The 18054-nt window shown below is 36.7% G+C and overlaps 1 protein-coding gene across 1 annotated transcript in view; it reads left to right on the top strand.

The window, feature by feature from the left end:
• The first annotated feature begins 12469 nt into the window (after nt 1-12469).
• Nucleotides 12470-18054, top strand: part of LOC138306746 (uncharacterized) — a 56513-nt gene continuing 50928 nt past the window's right edge. Inside the window, exon 1 of the mRNA XM_069247204.1 lies at nt 12470-12800. The gene's annotated coding sequence lies outside the window, so the exon portion shown is untranslated. The remainder of the gene's footprint in view (nt 12801-18054) is intronic.

The raw sequence follows: 18054 nt of genomic DNA, 5'->3' as shown, positions 1-18054 counted from the left end.
CATATGTTCAGCAAACGTTTACATAGGCCGGTTTTAGATATAACCTTTAGTCGACAGGAGTTCCCTCCCTTGAAATGCGATTTGCGTTTGCATATCTAGCAGACTCTGCCTTTTACGATCGGCAGATGCACAGTCTACCTCTGTGTGTGCGTATGGGTTTTTAGATATACTCTTAAATAGTGAAATACAGGAGAATAACTTTGATATGATACAAAATTTAAGTAATTTTCAGATGGTTTGAGTGCGATTTTGGAAAGAAAAAAAAATTATCTTCACTTATATACTACTAAAACAAAATGCACTTTCCGGTTTTGAATGTCTGATTTTCGAAAACCAGGTAAAATTGGTCATTTTCATATTTTCAAACATCATATTAAATCATATGTATATATGTTTTTGTGTACATATGTAGTTGGTCCCCAGTGAGGCGTCACCAATGGCATCCTCGATACTCAAGAGGTTCCGATCACTCACGAACTCTATACCCCTGGACTATCTAACTGAAGGCAGTTCAGAGGGAAAACTCTGAACCAATCACAGGCCAGCAAACATTTCATTTGAAGACTACAGAGAAAGCAATGCTCAAATTTAAAGCCACACAGTCAACCACAGTGCACTGTTATACGTCTCTTTTCATGTACATCAAAGGACTAAAATTACCTGTTCTGTTCTGTTGTAGTTTATCGGAACCCCCGGAGTATCGAGGATACACCAATTGCAAGCAAACCAAACACGCGTGGTACCTGCCCCATCCACACCTTTAGGTCTAAATCTCCAAACCCTGTCCCGACCCCTCGGGTCTCGGTAACTCACACCGAACCCTGAAGTTCGGTTACCCTGGGCCTGTATTAGACCCTGCCTTACACACATGGATATGATAATTAGTTACAGATTATATAAGTATTGCCCAACTAGAGTGCCCTAAGACCATTTTTAGATGTTTTAGAGGTCTAGATCAAAAGTCGGTATAAAACCATTCTCTACATAGTGCTATATACGGATATTGTACTCTGTACATTGTAGAGTATGAGTTTTACTGATCTTTGATCTACGCCTCTAAAACGTCTAAAATGGACGTATATAGAGAACTATGTAGAGTATGATTTTATCGATTTTTGATCTAGACCTCTAAAAGTCTAAAAATGGTATTAGGGCACTCTGGTGGGTCAATAATTATATAAACTGTAACTAATTATCAGATCCCTGTGGACTTGCATGTATAGGAAACACAGAGGCCAAGTCAATGAAAATGGATTTTGTCATACATTTCATTTTGTATTTTGTTGATGGACCTCAGGCGCCTGCAGATAGTATTAGCTTCCCAAGAAGGTAATTAAATGGGCTACGCGGAAGCTTAATTATTTGGTTGGGAAGAATATGGAAATTAATTAAACAATGATTCATGTATGATAATATTGCTTAGCATTTTCAAATGGTGGAAAATAAAACCACGATCCGCCGGGGATTTTCCCCATAATGTACAGGCACACGTTCTTTGTAGTCAAACATAGTAAAACAAGTCACGTGCTGATACCTCATTCATGCCATTGGCCGAAATAGATATATATGGAATCGTATTATGGGTAACTAGTGGTCACATGAGTGTGTGTTTACTTCCAAATATAGTGATTTCTCGAGCCTGGTATTTAGTATATGTAATTTGGCCTTTTGACGAAGATGTTATTTTCTCTGTGTTATATGTATCTGTTCTGAAACCTAAAGCAGGTAATTATACATATAAATATAATATTAGAATTCTACGAGTTTAGCCGGGAGTAGCCGATCTTCGCTGATCCTAGATTAGACGTTTAGACCTATTGAATTGGTCAATTCACATTAAATCATTTATATAAAAAAATGTGGAAATGGCAGTTTTATAACTCATTCCAGTTTATTATTTATAGTAAAACAATACATATGTGCAAGTCATAATAGTATGCATGCAATATTAATAACATTTTGGAGTATAAATATTTTCAAATAAATAACTTTTTCCGAAGAAATGGCAAGCAAACTATCACTATATTTGGAAGTAAACACACAATCACATGATCACTAGTTACCCATAATACGAAGCCATATTTCAGCCAATGGCATGAATGAGGTATAAACACGTGACTTGTTTACTACGTTTTTACTATAAAAAACCGCGTGTTGTGCACCGTGATCGGGAAAATCCCCCGCGGATCGTGGTTTCATTTCCAAAGTTGGGTATATAGACTCTCCGAATTCGCGTCTATGAAGAATGTCCTTCCATTTTTTCTCTATGACTTCGTTAACTCCAGAAGATATTGAGAATCATGCTTAATGAGTTTAATTACATGGGAATGTTCCTAAATTATAATGTAAATAATAGAAAAAAATCAACAAAAAATGGCAGGTCAAGGCAAAAAAAAACAAAAAAAAATACAAACAAACATTTTTTCGGATTTAAGAATGCATATCGTATAAATTATTTTAATGATTCAGTTATCAGTGTTTGATACATACAATGAAAACGTCAATGGTATTTTAAGTTATACGACTCAGAAATATGAGGTTAGATACATATGTTTTGCAAACATTTACATTGTATTAGGCGTACGTACAGAAACTTGTAATATCAATGGTGACTTAGAACTTACAACAGTTCCACTATACAAGAAGACACCTCGCACAACATACACGCAACACACCGCATACAAGGGAGACACCTCGCACAAACAACAGTTCCACTATACAAGAAGACACCTCGCACAACATACACGCAACACACCCATACATGGGAGGGCCGTCCTTACTTGACCATAGCTGTTAATAGGACGTTAATAAATCAAACAAACAAACAAAAAAGACTTCGAACTTGGTGGATACCCTTTGATGCTTTTAAGAAAATTAAGCATATTTAAATATTGGATAAAATTGATAGAAACTCACATTTACTTTTTTGAAATCATGTTTAAAGTCAAAAAGTGTTAAATTATTAAAGATGCTCCACCGCTGACAAATGGTATTTTTTCACTATGAAAAACAGGAGCAGACGATTTAGGATATTTTTTCAGTTACAAAAGTTACTTACTTTACACCATTTGACCACCATTGAAAAGTTTGAGCTTCTAATTTTTACTTTAAGTTGAAAATATGAAGAAATAATTAATTGCATCCCGAAAAAATTCCGTGTCACTATACCCTATATGGAATGAAGTGTGACTGATTACGCATGCACCAAAAGCAAAATAAATTATTTTATTATAGTTTTTGTGTGTTAATTTGACATATATATATACGATTGAACGCCAATTATTGTTCAAATGATGAATGTCATTTATGCTCTGTCGGCGTGGTGGAGCATCTTTAAATACTAAGTTTTAGATAAACGAAGGGAAGTAATTATAACAGCTATAAATACTCGTTATTTGACAGGAGTTTTCCTCCCTTGAAATGCGATTTCTCCCCAGTGAGGCCACAGGAATATGATAATTGGTTGCAGTTTTTATAATTATGGACCCACCAGAGTGCCCAAATACCAATTTTAGATGTTCCAGGAGTCTAGATCAAAAATGGGATTTTCCATACGTATATAGTACTATGTAGAGTATGATTTTTTACCGATTTATATATATTTAATATTCTAGAGACAGGCCATCAGTCTCTAGAATATTAAAAAATCACTAGAAATTGGCTTAATTATTTTTGTCTCTACTACATGGGCATGATTCTAAGTTTCAAACTAGGGGGAGATAATCGAGTACAGAACTTCTGAGGAAAAGGTCCTTATCAACAACTTTGGGTCTGTTTGCCTTTAGTCCTTTAATAAGACGCCATAAAGGTGTCCTTTATAGACAGCAAGACAGACGTCCTTTATATAGAGGTCCCTATAAGATTTTATAGACAGGTATCCCTTTATATAGAGGTGTCCTTTAGACAGGTGTCCTATATATAGAGGTGTCCGTTATAGACAGGTGTCCTTTATATAGAGGTGTCCTTTATAGACAGGTGTCCTTTATAGACCTTGATATAGAGGTGTCGACAGGTCCTTTATATAGAGGTGTCCTTTATATAGAGGTGTCCTTTATAGACAGGTGTCCTTTATAGACAGGTATCCTTTATAGACAGGATGTCCTTTATATAGGGTGTCCTTTATAGACAGAGGTGTCCTTTATATAGAGGTGTCCTTTATAGACAGGTGTCCTTTATATAGAGGTGTCCTTTAGACAGGTGTCCTTTATAGACAGTGTCCTTGTGTCCTTTATAGACAGGTGTCCTTTATATAGAGGTGTCCTTTATAGACAGGTGTCCTTTATAGAGTTGTCCTTTATAGACAGGTGTCCTTTATAGACAGTGTCCTTTATAGACAGGTGTCCTTGATATAGAGGTGTCCTTTATAGACAGGTGTCCTTTATATAGAGGTGTCCTTTATAGACAGGTGTCCTTTATATAGTGTCCTTTATATAGAGGTGTCCTTTATATACAGGTGTCCTTGATATAGACAGGTGTCCTTTATAGACAGGTGTCCTTTATAGACAGGTGTCCTTTATAGACAGGTGTTTTCCTTTATAGAGGTTCAGATGTCCTTTATAGACAGGTTTCCTTTATAGACAGGTGTCCTTTATAAGGGTGTCCTTTATGACAGGTGTCCTTTATATATATAGACAGGTGTCCTTGTATAGGGTGTCCTTTATAGACAGGTGTCCTTTATAGATTTATGACAGGATGTCCTTTATAGACAGGTGTCCTTTATATAGAGGTGTCCTTTATAGACAGTGTCCTTTTATAGAGAGTGTCCTTTATAGACAGGTGTCCTTTATTAAGCAGGTGTCCTTTATAGACAGGTGTCCTTTATATAGAGAGGTGTCCTTTATAGACAGGTGTCCTTTATAGACCTTTATAGGACAGGTGTCCTTTATATAGAGGTTTCCTTTATAGACAGGTGTCCTTTATATAGGGGTTCCTTTATAGACAGGTGTCCTTATATAGAGGTGTTCCTTTATAGACAGGTGATAGACAGGTGTCCTTTATAGCAGGTGTCCTTTATATAGGGGTTTCCTTTATAGACAGGTGTCCTTTATATAGGGGTGTCCTTTATAGACAGGTGTCCTTTATACAGGTGTCCTTTATTAGAAGGTGTCCTTTTATAGAGGTGTCCTTTAGACAGGTGTCTTTATATAGAGAGGTCCTTTATAGACAGGTGTCCTTTATATAGAAGTATCCTTTATAGACAGGTGTCCTTTTCCTTTATATAGAGGTGTCCTTTATAGACAGGTCCTTTATAGACAGGTGTCCTTTATATAGAAGTATCCTTTATAGACAGGTGTCCTATATATAGAGGTGTCCTTTATAGACAGGTGTCCTTTATATAGAGGTGTCCTTTATATAAGGTGTCCTTATAGACAGGTGTCCTTTATATAGAAGATGTCCTTTATAGACAGGTGTCCTATATATAGAGGTGTCCTTATAGACGCGTCCTTTATATAGAGGTGTCCTTTATACGAGGTGTCCTTTATATAGAGATGTCCTTTATAGACAGGTGTACTTTATATAGAGATGTCCTTTATATAGAGGTGTCCTTTATAGACAGGTGTCCTTTATGTAGAGGTGTCCCTTATAGACAGGTGTCCTTTATATAGAGGGGTCCTTTATAGACAGGCGTCCTTTATATAGAGATGTCCTTTATAGACAGGTGTCCTTTATATAGAGATGTCCTTTATAGACAGGCGTCCTTTATATAGAGGTGTCCTTTATAGACAGGTGTCCTTTATATAGATGTGTCCTTTATAGACAGGTGCCTTTTATATTGAGGTGTCCTTTATAGACAGGTGTCCTTTATATAGAGGTCAATTGTTTAATATATTGCGTGATCGAATGGGGTTGATATGCCTGTCCTTTATAGACAAGTGTCCTTTATAGACAGGTGTCCTTCATACAGAGGTCAGTTCACAAAATGGGGTTGACAAGCCTGTCCTTTATAGACAGGCGTCCTTCATATAGATGTGTCCTTCATTCAGAGGTCACTTCACCGACAGGGGTTGGTGAGTCTGTCTTTTAAAGACAGGTGTCCTTTATATAGAGGTGTCCTTAGTAAAGAGGTCAATTCGCCGACAGGGGTTAGTGCGCCTGTCCTTTATAGACAGGTGTCCTTTATATAGAGGTGTCCTAAATACAGATGTCAATTCACCGACTTGGGTTGGCGAGTCTGTCCTTTATAGACAGGCGTCCTTAATTCAGAGGCAAATTGTATGATATATTGCGTGACCGAGTGTGGTTGATGAGTCTGTCCTTTATAGACAGGTGTCCTTTATATAGAGGTGTCCTAAATACAGATGTCAATTCACCGACTGGGGTTAGTGAGCCTGTCCTTTATAGACAGGTGTCCTTTATATTGAGGGTCCTTTAGTCTTGTGGTTTACGTAGAATTGATGGGTTTCCGTACTGTTTATAGCAGATTTGAGTGTAATGTGTAGCATGTATGATATTGTGTCCATTCTTTGTACTATTTAATATATTTTGTAAACTGCATGTAGATAAATAAAGATTTTTGAATTGTGCTAATTCCAGTAATTAAAACATAATTTATCATAAATTTGTTGTTTTTTATGCGATTTTAGTAGCCGCATTTAGAAGTTTTGACTTTTTGTGAATGGAAGTCGTAAAATGTAAAGTATACATTCATTTATCAAACCACTTTAGAAATGAAGTTACTTCGCAAAACGTATATACATATTTCATACAGTTTTACCACATATGTTAAAGGAACAATTCAGTGAAGCTAATTCTGTTACATAATCATGTAGCATATTCCACGACATTGTTAAGTATTTTTATTGATACCGTTATTAATTAAGATCAATACGATTAAGCAGGTACAATGTACAACATGTACGCTGCACCCATACCCGAGCCAAAGCCACGCACGTTAAACAAATGCAAACATAACCACAGTGGAGTTGATGGAATAATTTTTAGAACATGCATCTAATAAGTAAACACACCCAGACAAAAAAATCGTTACTACACTTGCAAGGGCCAGGGTTCGGCATACAAGACATCCGAACACAATGTGTAATGGCGGACAGTCAGCGAGTTTGAACATTTCACATACAATGTACATTTCACTACAGTGGGTTTTTCTGACATATCACAGTAAAACCAACTAATCTAATTCCTATTAGAACTGGCTTGTTTCCGAAATATGTGCAAATTTTAATGTACTCTTAGACTGAATTGTTCCTTTAAAGGGACAATTCAGTCTAAGAGAACATTAAAAATTGTACATATATCTGGAAAAAAACCCAGTTCTAATGGAAATTAGATCAGTCAGTTTTACTGTGATATGCCTGAAAAGCCCATGGTTGTGACATGTGTGTAGATGTTCAAACTCGCTCGCTGTCCGCCATTACACATTGTGGTCGAACTTCTTGTATGTCGAACCCTGTCCCTTGCTCGTAGAGTAATGCAACTTTTGTTTAGAACTGCTTAAATCGCACTGACAGTAGTGTGTTTACCTTATTGGGTGAATTGTCTTGCCAAAAAATTATTTTATCACCTTTTCAGTGGTTATGTAGTTCATTTGTGTAACGTGCGTGACTTTGGCTCGGATATGGGGGTACAGCGCACATATTGTACCTGCTTAATCGTATTGATCAACGATTTGATATTTCAACGATATTAATTAAAATACCAAACAATGTCGTGAATTTTGTCAATGTTTTACGTTATATGTTTCATAAGAAATGTAGTACAATACATTGATGTTATATTTTGCTTCTTTGTAATGTAAAAGAATTAGCCTGAGTAAATTGTCCCTTTAAGTATATATGTACCGATATATGTACTGATTTACATATATAGAATTTCACGTTATTAAAAAAAGACTTCCATGGGTTAAATCCTTTTTGCGTTTTATTTCATCTTATGTTATTTTGACGATATGAGTGCATTTAATTTGTCTAGGACTTTTTGCCTAAAAATGTTGATCGTATTAAAATGCTAATAAAATACAAAAAGCCAAATATAATCTTTATTTTATGATAATTGGTACATCTATCGGTTAGTTACCTTTAAAGAGATTTTAAACATGCCAGTAGTTTTTAGCATAGCAGATAATATAAGTGTACTTAAAATTATGTTCTGCATTATTTGATGTGCTGATAATGGGCAAGGGGAGATAACTCTTTAATATGAAAAGCCGGACGATATGCGGGAGAACCCCTATACTTTGGTTTACTTATGTTGGGCTAACGTTCATTCCTATAAAACATTTAACTGTAACAAGATGTAAGCGCCACCATCCTCGATACTACAACAGTCAAGGATGCCAGTACACTTGCGGAGGAGGCGCCTGCAGCATCAAGTTGATCTCGAAAAAGGTACGCTGATCAATGTCTGGGGCCTCATTACAAAATTAACTGGAGAAAAGAAACATGGGACAACAGACATCACACCCAGGTTAATCATTCACACATGGAAATAAAAAAATCATTTTCAGAAGAAGTTATTTACCATTTTGAAAAAGATGAGTTGATAGTCATCAGCATACACAAATTCAGCAACATGCCCTGGAGTATCGAGGATGTTAAAGGACGTGGCAGACTGGAATATGCGGATTGCATTACACGTCAAGTAAATGGATTCAATCACTAGTCAAGCGTTGACTTGTATGTTCATATATACTATTTATTATATACTTATTACATTAAAATGTACGTGATAAGGGCAGATAACTCCGTAATGCATTACACAAGTTAATATTGTGGTGTATACGTACATGTATACATGTGTATACATAATACATCATGTAAAAGTGCGGTTACCAAACAAAGCAAAACTACCAGTATATCTTAAACTCTTTCAATGTGTGTATAATGAATCTATTGACGTACCAATTATCACTTATCCTCTTTTATAAACATTTCTTTTTTTATGATTGATCGACAGTTTTGAAGCGAAAAGTCTTAAACGAACGTTTTAGCATCGTCAAATTCACTTAGAAATAAACGAAACACAAATAATGTATCGTTTTGATTTTTTAATATTATTTCAAATGTTTGTTGGGGTTTAATTTAAAATTTTCATTTAATGGTTATTTGTGAGGTGCTTACACTCAGGTTTGAACGATATAATTCATTGAAAATATGAAATATACATGTATAAGTATACGCTGCTTTCTGTAACTTTTACATCATCCTCGATACTCCGGGGATACCTTTAATTTACTGCTATTTTATCCACCCCTGAAATATCTGAAGGCAGTTCAAAAGAAAAAAAACCCTGACCAATCGCAGGCTTGAAGAATCCTTTGAAGATTAAAGAGAGAGCGAGAGAGAGAGAGAGAGAGAGAGAGAGAGAGAGAGAGAGAGAGAGAGAGAGAGAGAGAGAGAGAGAGAGAGAGAGAGAGAGAGAGAGAGAGAGAGAGAGAGAGAGAGAGAGTGAGAGAGAGAGAGAGAGAGAGAGAGAGCTAGCGAAGCCCAACTTCAAAGCAACACAAGCAACCACGGTGTACTGGGGTATACAATTCTATCATGTACATCAGAGGATCACCTGTGTCTTCTGTTGCACCCAGTTTTACTATGAGATAGTTCAGGGGTGGATACAGCGTCAGTGATTGTAACCCCGAGGATGCCGCATAACTTCAGGCAGGTGTCTATTCTGGTGAGCTGTACTTGTTACATTGTGCATATCATTTATAAAGAGGACAGATAAAAGTGGCCCCAACACAGATCCTTGTGGTATGCCGCTTAAAACTGGATTCCACTCCGATGTTTTGCCATTCACTACGACCCTCATCATCGGTAATCCAGGGGTTACCATTACTGTCGTTATATCTACCTCTTGATTATTTCACAGCAAAACCGAAGGCAGTTCAGGGGGGAAACTGACCAATACAGGCCACCAGAGATGTCCTTTGAAGATTACAGAGAGAGTGACGCCCAACTTCAAAGTCATACAGTAAACCACAGTGTAACGTTATAAATTCTGTAGCCTTCAGTTTTACACCGAGATAGTTCAGGGGTGGATATGACGTCAGTGATGATATCCCCTGGAGTGTCAAAGATGCATGAGCACATAATGTACTGTTGTACATTTCTCACCATGGTTTGGCGGGATTTGACTTGTAGGTCAGCGGTAGAACATTCGGCTAGTGTTCGGAGGTCACTGGTTCGAATCCCGATCTGGCCCCTCCTGTTACAGTGTTATGCTATTTCACTTGTACATTATATTATAAGACGATAACATGATTTTATAAACCAATTGAAATGCTCGTTACAAAAGACGTTGAATTATTCAGATGCACATAAAAAATCATTTATCTCATCCAAGAAAATAACATCGTCATTGCCACTGTGGATACCTATATCCGGTGTACGATTACCCACAGTGATTGCATTAGACACGGTTCATTTACCTGTGTGAGTTATCTAAACTACGAATCAGCGGTAAGCTAATTCCGGTCTCATCTTATATCTGATAATGGTGCGGTAATTTTAATATCTACAAGTGATAGAATATTCAATTAACTGTTATCAACTTTTTTGATACACTCGGTATTGAATTACAAACACGTGCAATAAAAATATATAGACATATACATGTAATTATTCTATACAATTGAATGTAATGTCGGGTCGTAACTGTGTAATTATTATAGTCGACTACTGATGAAAGGACATCTACCATTAAATGATGAATATCACTTGTGTAAGAAACTTGAATTTAATCCGCATTTTCCGCTAAGGCATAATGCAGTTATTTAAACTACGATTTTTTTTCCAAGTTGTTTTGAGATGTAGCGACCAGACCGGGACTCGAACCCAGGACCTCCGAATATACTAGCCAGTTGATCATGATCTATCCATAGGCTTTTGGCTCTATAGATAATACACATATATATTGTAAACAAGTACAGATGACAGATAGGTGTCCGTATATTTATAGAGCAAAAAGCCTGTGCTCTATATATTCCAGATACATTTATAGATAATTCAATTATACTATCTAAATCTCTGATATATTGGGCGTTGATTTTCCTCCGAGAACTAAAACTTTTCTCTGCCACACAACTCAAACTGCTCTCTCAGATCATAACTGCTAAACACGTAAAAACACAATTAAACAAAGTAACAATAGGGGTAAACAAATCCATGGGAACGGAAACTTGTAAACAAATACACATCTATCGATAGGTAACCCCATCCCCTATACAACAATACAGAAAACAATGCCTTTTGAGCTGAGTAGAGCGTGTCGTTTTGTACGAGCGCCTGTATAAGTCTGTAGACTTTAAGAAATACAAGGATTTATATCAATATAACTCGTCACGTTTCTGGGTTTTTAAATCACGTCTATTTATAGACACGAGTACCGTTATATCCAAGCCGTGTCGTGGACAGGTACACCGGAGGAAATCGACATAGCAACGTATTTGTCATAAAATCAATTTCATACCCAATCAATCAAGTTAGGCCCGATACCGTGTTGATGTAACATATTTAAATAATAAAATGTAACGAGTGATTTCTTAACCTTGATTTCTGTGGCTGAACGGTTCAATTTGGTAATTTATTTAAGAACTGACCTCGTTAGTATTGAGTTTTATCGCCATTCAATCAGAGAGAAATATACATGTCTTCGATTCAATTATTTAAATATTTATCATTTGTTCCCAAAGGGCATTTTTCAATTTTTAAAATTACATTCAATGTTGAGTAAATCATATTGATGAAGAGAGAAAAATCACTTTGAAGTTGGACATATGTACACTAATTAATAGGATATTTACATTTTAACGTTATAAATATTACGTATTTTTTTCATCGGGTTAAAATCGAAGTGATTGCAACATTTTCAATAATAGCAATATTTTTGCATTTTTTTATTCACAAATGAACAGGTATTTATGCACATAACTTTGTATATTGTGACAGAAAATCATTGAAGACAGTACGTACTTTAAAGACTTTTTTGTTTGTTTTTGTTTGTTCGTTTGTTTGTTTTTCTTTTTTTTCTATTTTTTTTTTTTTGTTTTGTTTTTCGTGTTGTTTCAGTTTGTTTCATTATTAATAATCATAAACCATGGGTTTATAAGTAAAATCCTTGTCATTAACAAATTCAGTTTTTTACTGACTTATAATTAGCCCTTTCACTGGGACTGAGTGTTAATATATTTTGTATTTTACGATGTACATGCATATACATGTATATGCCATTTCACCATTAGTCTTCAACATCAACCTCTAGTTCAATTGATTGGTATTGCCTGACGTCGATGTTTTCTCTCCGTGAACTCTGACTTTTCTTCATCTTGACCCCCCTTCAGTATTACATAGATATTACCTGTAACACAAACCGAAAAACTGCAAACAAAATTGAAATACGTATATATCCCAATGTACAGTACGAATTTTAAAAGTATTTTGAATGTGTCCAATGACCAATATATATATATATATATTATTACATCCATTATATTTGACTTCGAATTTGAAAATGGGAGAACCTCTTCTGAAAGCTAAATCCCTTAAAAGCTTTTAACGGCTTTGTGTGTACGTGAGCGCGTGGGGAGATCGAGCGGAACGCTTTAATCCTTGTCGTGCTCACTCGGGCCGGTACAGGTATAAGGGGCTACACAGGTGTGTGTACAGGTATATAGGGGATTTACAGGTGTGCGCGGGTGTCCCGTTATTGCAGGTATAACACACAGTACAACTCACGTCATACACAGAGGGGTCAATAACATCACATGTGGACGGATAGTGTCAAAGTGTCTAATTTAGTGTCAATGTGTCCGAAGGATATATACTGATGATGTGAGGATGCAGATACAGGTAAGTGGAGTTAATTACAGGTAGACAGTAACTAATTACAGGTAGATTAAGTAATTATGATTTACGGGTATGGTGTTGTGAGATGTCTTGTGGAGCTGTGAGACAAACCATTTACTTTATATAATATCGAAAACTAAACCAATATCAAGAACTTGAAACATTTAGTTAAGCTACAGTCAAGTTCCTAACACTACAAAATATAGGTAAAGTGTAACCATGTTACGAGATATATTTACATGCATACACGGATCATTACTTTGAACTGTCATTTAAACGTTAAGAGTGTCTATGTTTTACAGATATTAGAATTTTGTAATATTGTTCCGACACGAGACCTCAAAATGTCTCGTGGTTGAATGAAAATCGGTGAAAAATGACACCTTACAATGCATATCACTTGAATATAAAATATGTGAGTTCCTTTTAAGCTACAAAGTTATTGTAAGTAAGGACATGACCGTTTACTTCTGCTACGTCTGTTAAAAGAGAGTCAGAGGTTTCGAATAAAAACATTCGACCATAAGTAATCAGAATATACAGTACATAGAGATGTAGGGGAAGTATGTTAGGCTCATTGTGACACAGATATGGAAGGGGGGGGTTGCTAGTGGTTGAATTCAGACACCCAGCTAATTGGGGGATATGGAAGGGGGGGGTTGCTAGTGGTAGAATATAGATACATTTTAATTAACCAGTCAGCCACTGAAACCCAGAGGTGGAAGGCTAGTTATAGAATAAAAGACACCTTAACTACTCAGCCACTGTGACCCAGAGGTGAAGGGCTAGTGGTAGAATGCCAGACACCTTAACCACTCAGTCACTGTGATCCAGAGGTGGGGGGTTAGTGTTAGAATGTCAGACACCTTAACCATTCAGCCACTGTGACCAGATGTGAAGGGCTAGTGGTAGAATGTCAGACACCTTAACCACGCAGTCACTGTGATCCAGAGGTGGAGGGCTAGTGGTAGAATGTCAGACACCTTAACCTCTCAGCCACTGTGACCCAGAGGTGGAGGGCTAGTGTTAGAATGTCAGACACCTTAACCATTCAGCCACTGTAACCCAGAGGTGGATGGCTAGTGGTAAAATGTCAGTCACCTTAACCTCTCAGCCACTGTAACCCAGAGGTGGAGGGCTAGTGGTAGAATGTCAGTCACCTTAACCTCTCAGCCACTGCAACCCAGAGGTGGATTGCTAGTGGTAGAATGTCAGACACCTAATTAACTACTCGGCCACTCTGATCCAGAGGTGAAGGGCTAGCGATAAAATGTCAGTCACCTTAACCTCTCAGCCATTGTGACCCAGAGGTGGAGGGTTAGTGTTAGAATGTCAGACACTTTTACCATTCAGCCACTGTGATGCAGAGGTGGAGGGCTAGTGGTAGAATATCAGACACCTTAACCACACAGCCACTGTGATGCAGAGGTGGAGGGCTAGTGTTAGAGTATCAGACACCTTAACCACTCAGCCACTGTGACTCAGAGGTGGAGGGCTAGTGGTAGAGTATCAGACACCTTAACCACTCAGCCACTGTGACTCAGAGGTGGAGGGCTAATGGTAGAATGTCAGTCACCTTAACCTCTCAGCCACTGTGACCCAGAGGTGGAGGGCTAGTGGTAGAATATCAGACACCTTAACCACACAGCCACTGTGATGCAGAGGTGGAGGGCTAGTGTAAGAATATCAGTCACCTTAACCACTCAGCCAGCCTGACATAGAGGCGGTGGGAGGTCTAGAGGTAAAATGGCAGACGCAACATTATTTCTTATTACAATGTACATGTATACATCGCCAGTTGCAGAGTGCAATATTGGTACATTTCCCACAGTCATCGGAGATTACTAGACCTGTATAATTTTACACAATCCTACTTAACATACAAACACATTTATTCCGCTGCTCCAAATCGTTTTGGTGTTAAATTGCACGCGGTGTGTACGTCTGTTAGGGACACCGCGTATAGAATATGCTTATATTCAAAATCAAGGTTTGTTTATTTGTGTAACGGATGGCCCTTCGATCGGCTCATGTCGAGTAATAGAGCACGTGAAAAGAAAGACTTTGTATACCTGTATAGCTTATATTGTCCCTTACTTGATAATGAATGACCATACAGACCGCAACTGACCATATACTGACCAATTGTCACCAATGTGGGATGTTGATGTATTTCTTCCCCTTTAACAAAGAGATGTTTACCACCACTTTGACACCCCAGAAGGGTGGTGGCGTTATCCAGGGTGCAGCACTTACACATTACCTTTATACTGAATTATATTCTTGATTGTTTTTAGAGTAAAGGTTATTGTTTGTACTGTATTTTTTTGCATCAGAATTCTGAGGCTTGTAGATGGTGAGGGGAGGGTGTGGGGGGGATGGGTAGATTGAGGGATGGGGGGGGGATTGATTGACTGAAATACTGGGGTCGCGGCGGCCGAGTATTCAAGATGTCCCGAAATATTACCTCTTGGACGCGAGTTCGAATCCTATGTGGGCAGTTCCCAGGTACTGACCGCTGGTTGATGGTTTTTCTCCAGGTACTCCGGTGTCTTTAAATGATATCCTGACCGTTAATAGAACGTAAAACTGAACATTCCAATGATTGTAATACAGGTTATACGTGTTAGTAATGGCACCAGACTATGATATATTGACTATATTTTGAATATTGTAAATGTGATATACATTTATATAAAATGTACATTTCAAATATAGCTGACTCCCGTGCACCCGTGTAAAATATACACACATGCATGTTTTGTACCTGTACCATGAAACCAGTGCCACTTATATTCATTGTGCGATATGTACACACTACACACATGTGTTTATCGTTTTATGAATCGAATAACAACAAATAGATGGCTGCTGTGTTATCTGTTTCAGCTGTACTTTTTTTTTTATTGCTATACATGAGCGATTCCACGTCTACCGTATAATCCAAATCATTATATAATGCATATTTCATGTTTCAATTAAAATTTTGAACTTTTTGCTCGATACATTGCTACATAGAATATTTTGCATAAATATAAACAGATCTTTTAAGATTATTTCACGAAATTTCCTATCCTGTTGAAGGACATTCATCCATAAAATTGAAATCCAAACACCTTTTTGTTGATACTTCTCTACATAATATTGTCAGGACAAATATCAAAATGACTGAATTTCTGATAAATTCACAACAAATCTACCCCATACAAGGAACTGTCAAGTTGACAGAGATATCTTCAAGATATTTATGTTTTGTTGAGTGACATTACAGTTTGCGACAGTACAGCGTTTTGATGATAAAAAAATAATGAATGCATTTTTATTTAATTAGAAAAAGTTTTATGATACCAGAAAACGGTCGCCCATTTCAGTGAAAATCGTTAAAGATATTTACGTGTTGTATTTTGAATGTCATTACAGTGTTTGATTTTTCGATGTTTTTTTTTTTTATTATACTAGAAAAGTAACAAACCCGTCATCCATTTCAATGACAAAATACCGTTGGAATAACTAATAAAGCACATGTATAAAAGGCCGTTACCATTTACAATCGTTTTTACCTCAAAAGTATACAAATGTTAAATAATACAGATTTGAAATATACATGTTGCTGGCGTAATATACTATACGCGTGGGTAAACATTTCTGAATTCCTGATTAATTCACGAATTCAAATTGTAAACGATATCTTTTTTGTAAATGATGCAATATAAACTACAGGTGGAAAACGATATATAAATTCTTGATTTATTCACATTTTTTGTCTTCCATACTGTTAATATCGGCCATATCTTTCATATGTCGTTGACAAAAACACTGTAAAATTGTACACATAAAGTCAAATTTGCTTAAAATCCCAGCTTTTATTATGATACATGTAAAATATCTCTCTGGAACATAAAAAATATTCCCATAAACCCTACATATTACAATTCTGAGTGTAGAATTGTAGCCTAGATTTCTATTCATTCACAGATTTTCAAGTACATCGTATGAAAAGATATGATTGTCTATGGGCCATGCGCAGTTTAAAATCCGGCGCGATATGTGTTTACACAATCAAACCGTTATGTCACAGTGAATAGGCCGATAACACATTTACATCTGATTTTAAATAACGGAATTTTTATTATCTGTTAAAACCGGAAGTTGTGGTCGAGGACTGTACATGTGTGTATGACCCACCCTTCATGTAAATACTTGATGTACGATGTGTGATTGGTACCCCATAACTACTTGTACGTGTACGTAGCAATAAATTGATTTTTTTGGATCTTTACATGGGAACTACATTTTCGTATAGCGATTTTTCGTATTTGAGAAGTAAATACCTGTATTTCAACAATTACACTGAAATGTTTAGGGTTACGTTGGCCAACAAAAAAGGGTCGGCAGGTCGGTATTTTTTTTAGTGTCTTTCACTCTAAAGTAATGGCCGGAAAAAAAGTCTGAGATCGAAATCCCGACTTTTAATTTTTTTCGTAGAAAAGTGGAAAAAAATAGATCGGGGTAAAAAATAAGGGTCGGTCGGGTAACCCTAAAAAGACAATTTTTTTGGATTTATCAATTAAGTATTTATTGTATTTGGAGATGTTCAACAAACATAGTAGGGCAGTGTCTTACCATAATATGGAAACTACGAGTTCCCAACAATCTGTTGTTTTCTTTGCTTTGAAATTATATAATTTGCAAGTGTTTTGGCGGGATGATTCACTCGTCACTCAAATTAAACGTACGATCGGTTTTTGAAGTTTTTGGAGATTACACTTTAAATTTATCTCTGTGTAACTACAATGTAGATATTTAACTGTCCCAGCCTCCGAATCTGAAACATCCAAGTGAGTGTTCGGGCCTAGAGTTGAATGACTCGTAGAACGTCCTAGCTATAGATGAATGCGCTGAAGACTTCACTTAAAGGCCCACTACCTTTCCGAAACGGCTTTTAATTTTTAAAATGGGAATGTAAAACAAGATCGATAATTTTGTCCTAAAAAATTATTATCTTACCGTTAATACTACATTTATCATCACCTTCTGAACGATTTGATTAAAATAAATAAAATGTTTATTTTCATAACGCGGGTCGTCTTATGTTTCCCGCCGTCGTCCTAAATACCGCGCGGTAGTTGACTATCACTGCGCCAGACGGCAAAACAGCGAATTGACTCTCCACTGTTTTCATATATTACGCAGGCAATCTTGCATATGTTTGGTGTCGTAACCTTATTTTAGATCATCGGTATGCATTTTCTGGTGT

The sequence above is a fragment of the Argopecten irradians genome, chromosome 13, assembly GCF_041381155.1.
Source record: "Argopecten irradians isolate NY chromosome 13, Ai_NY, whole genome shotgun sequence".
NCBI classification, from domain to species: domain Eukaryota; kingdom Metazoa; phylum Mollusca; class Bivalvia; order Pectinida; family Pectinidae; genus Argopecten; species Argopecten irradians.
The sequence above is the reverse complement of the archived record's forward strand: the minus strand, read 5'-3'. Positions and strand labels throughout refer to the sequence as shown.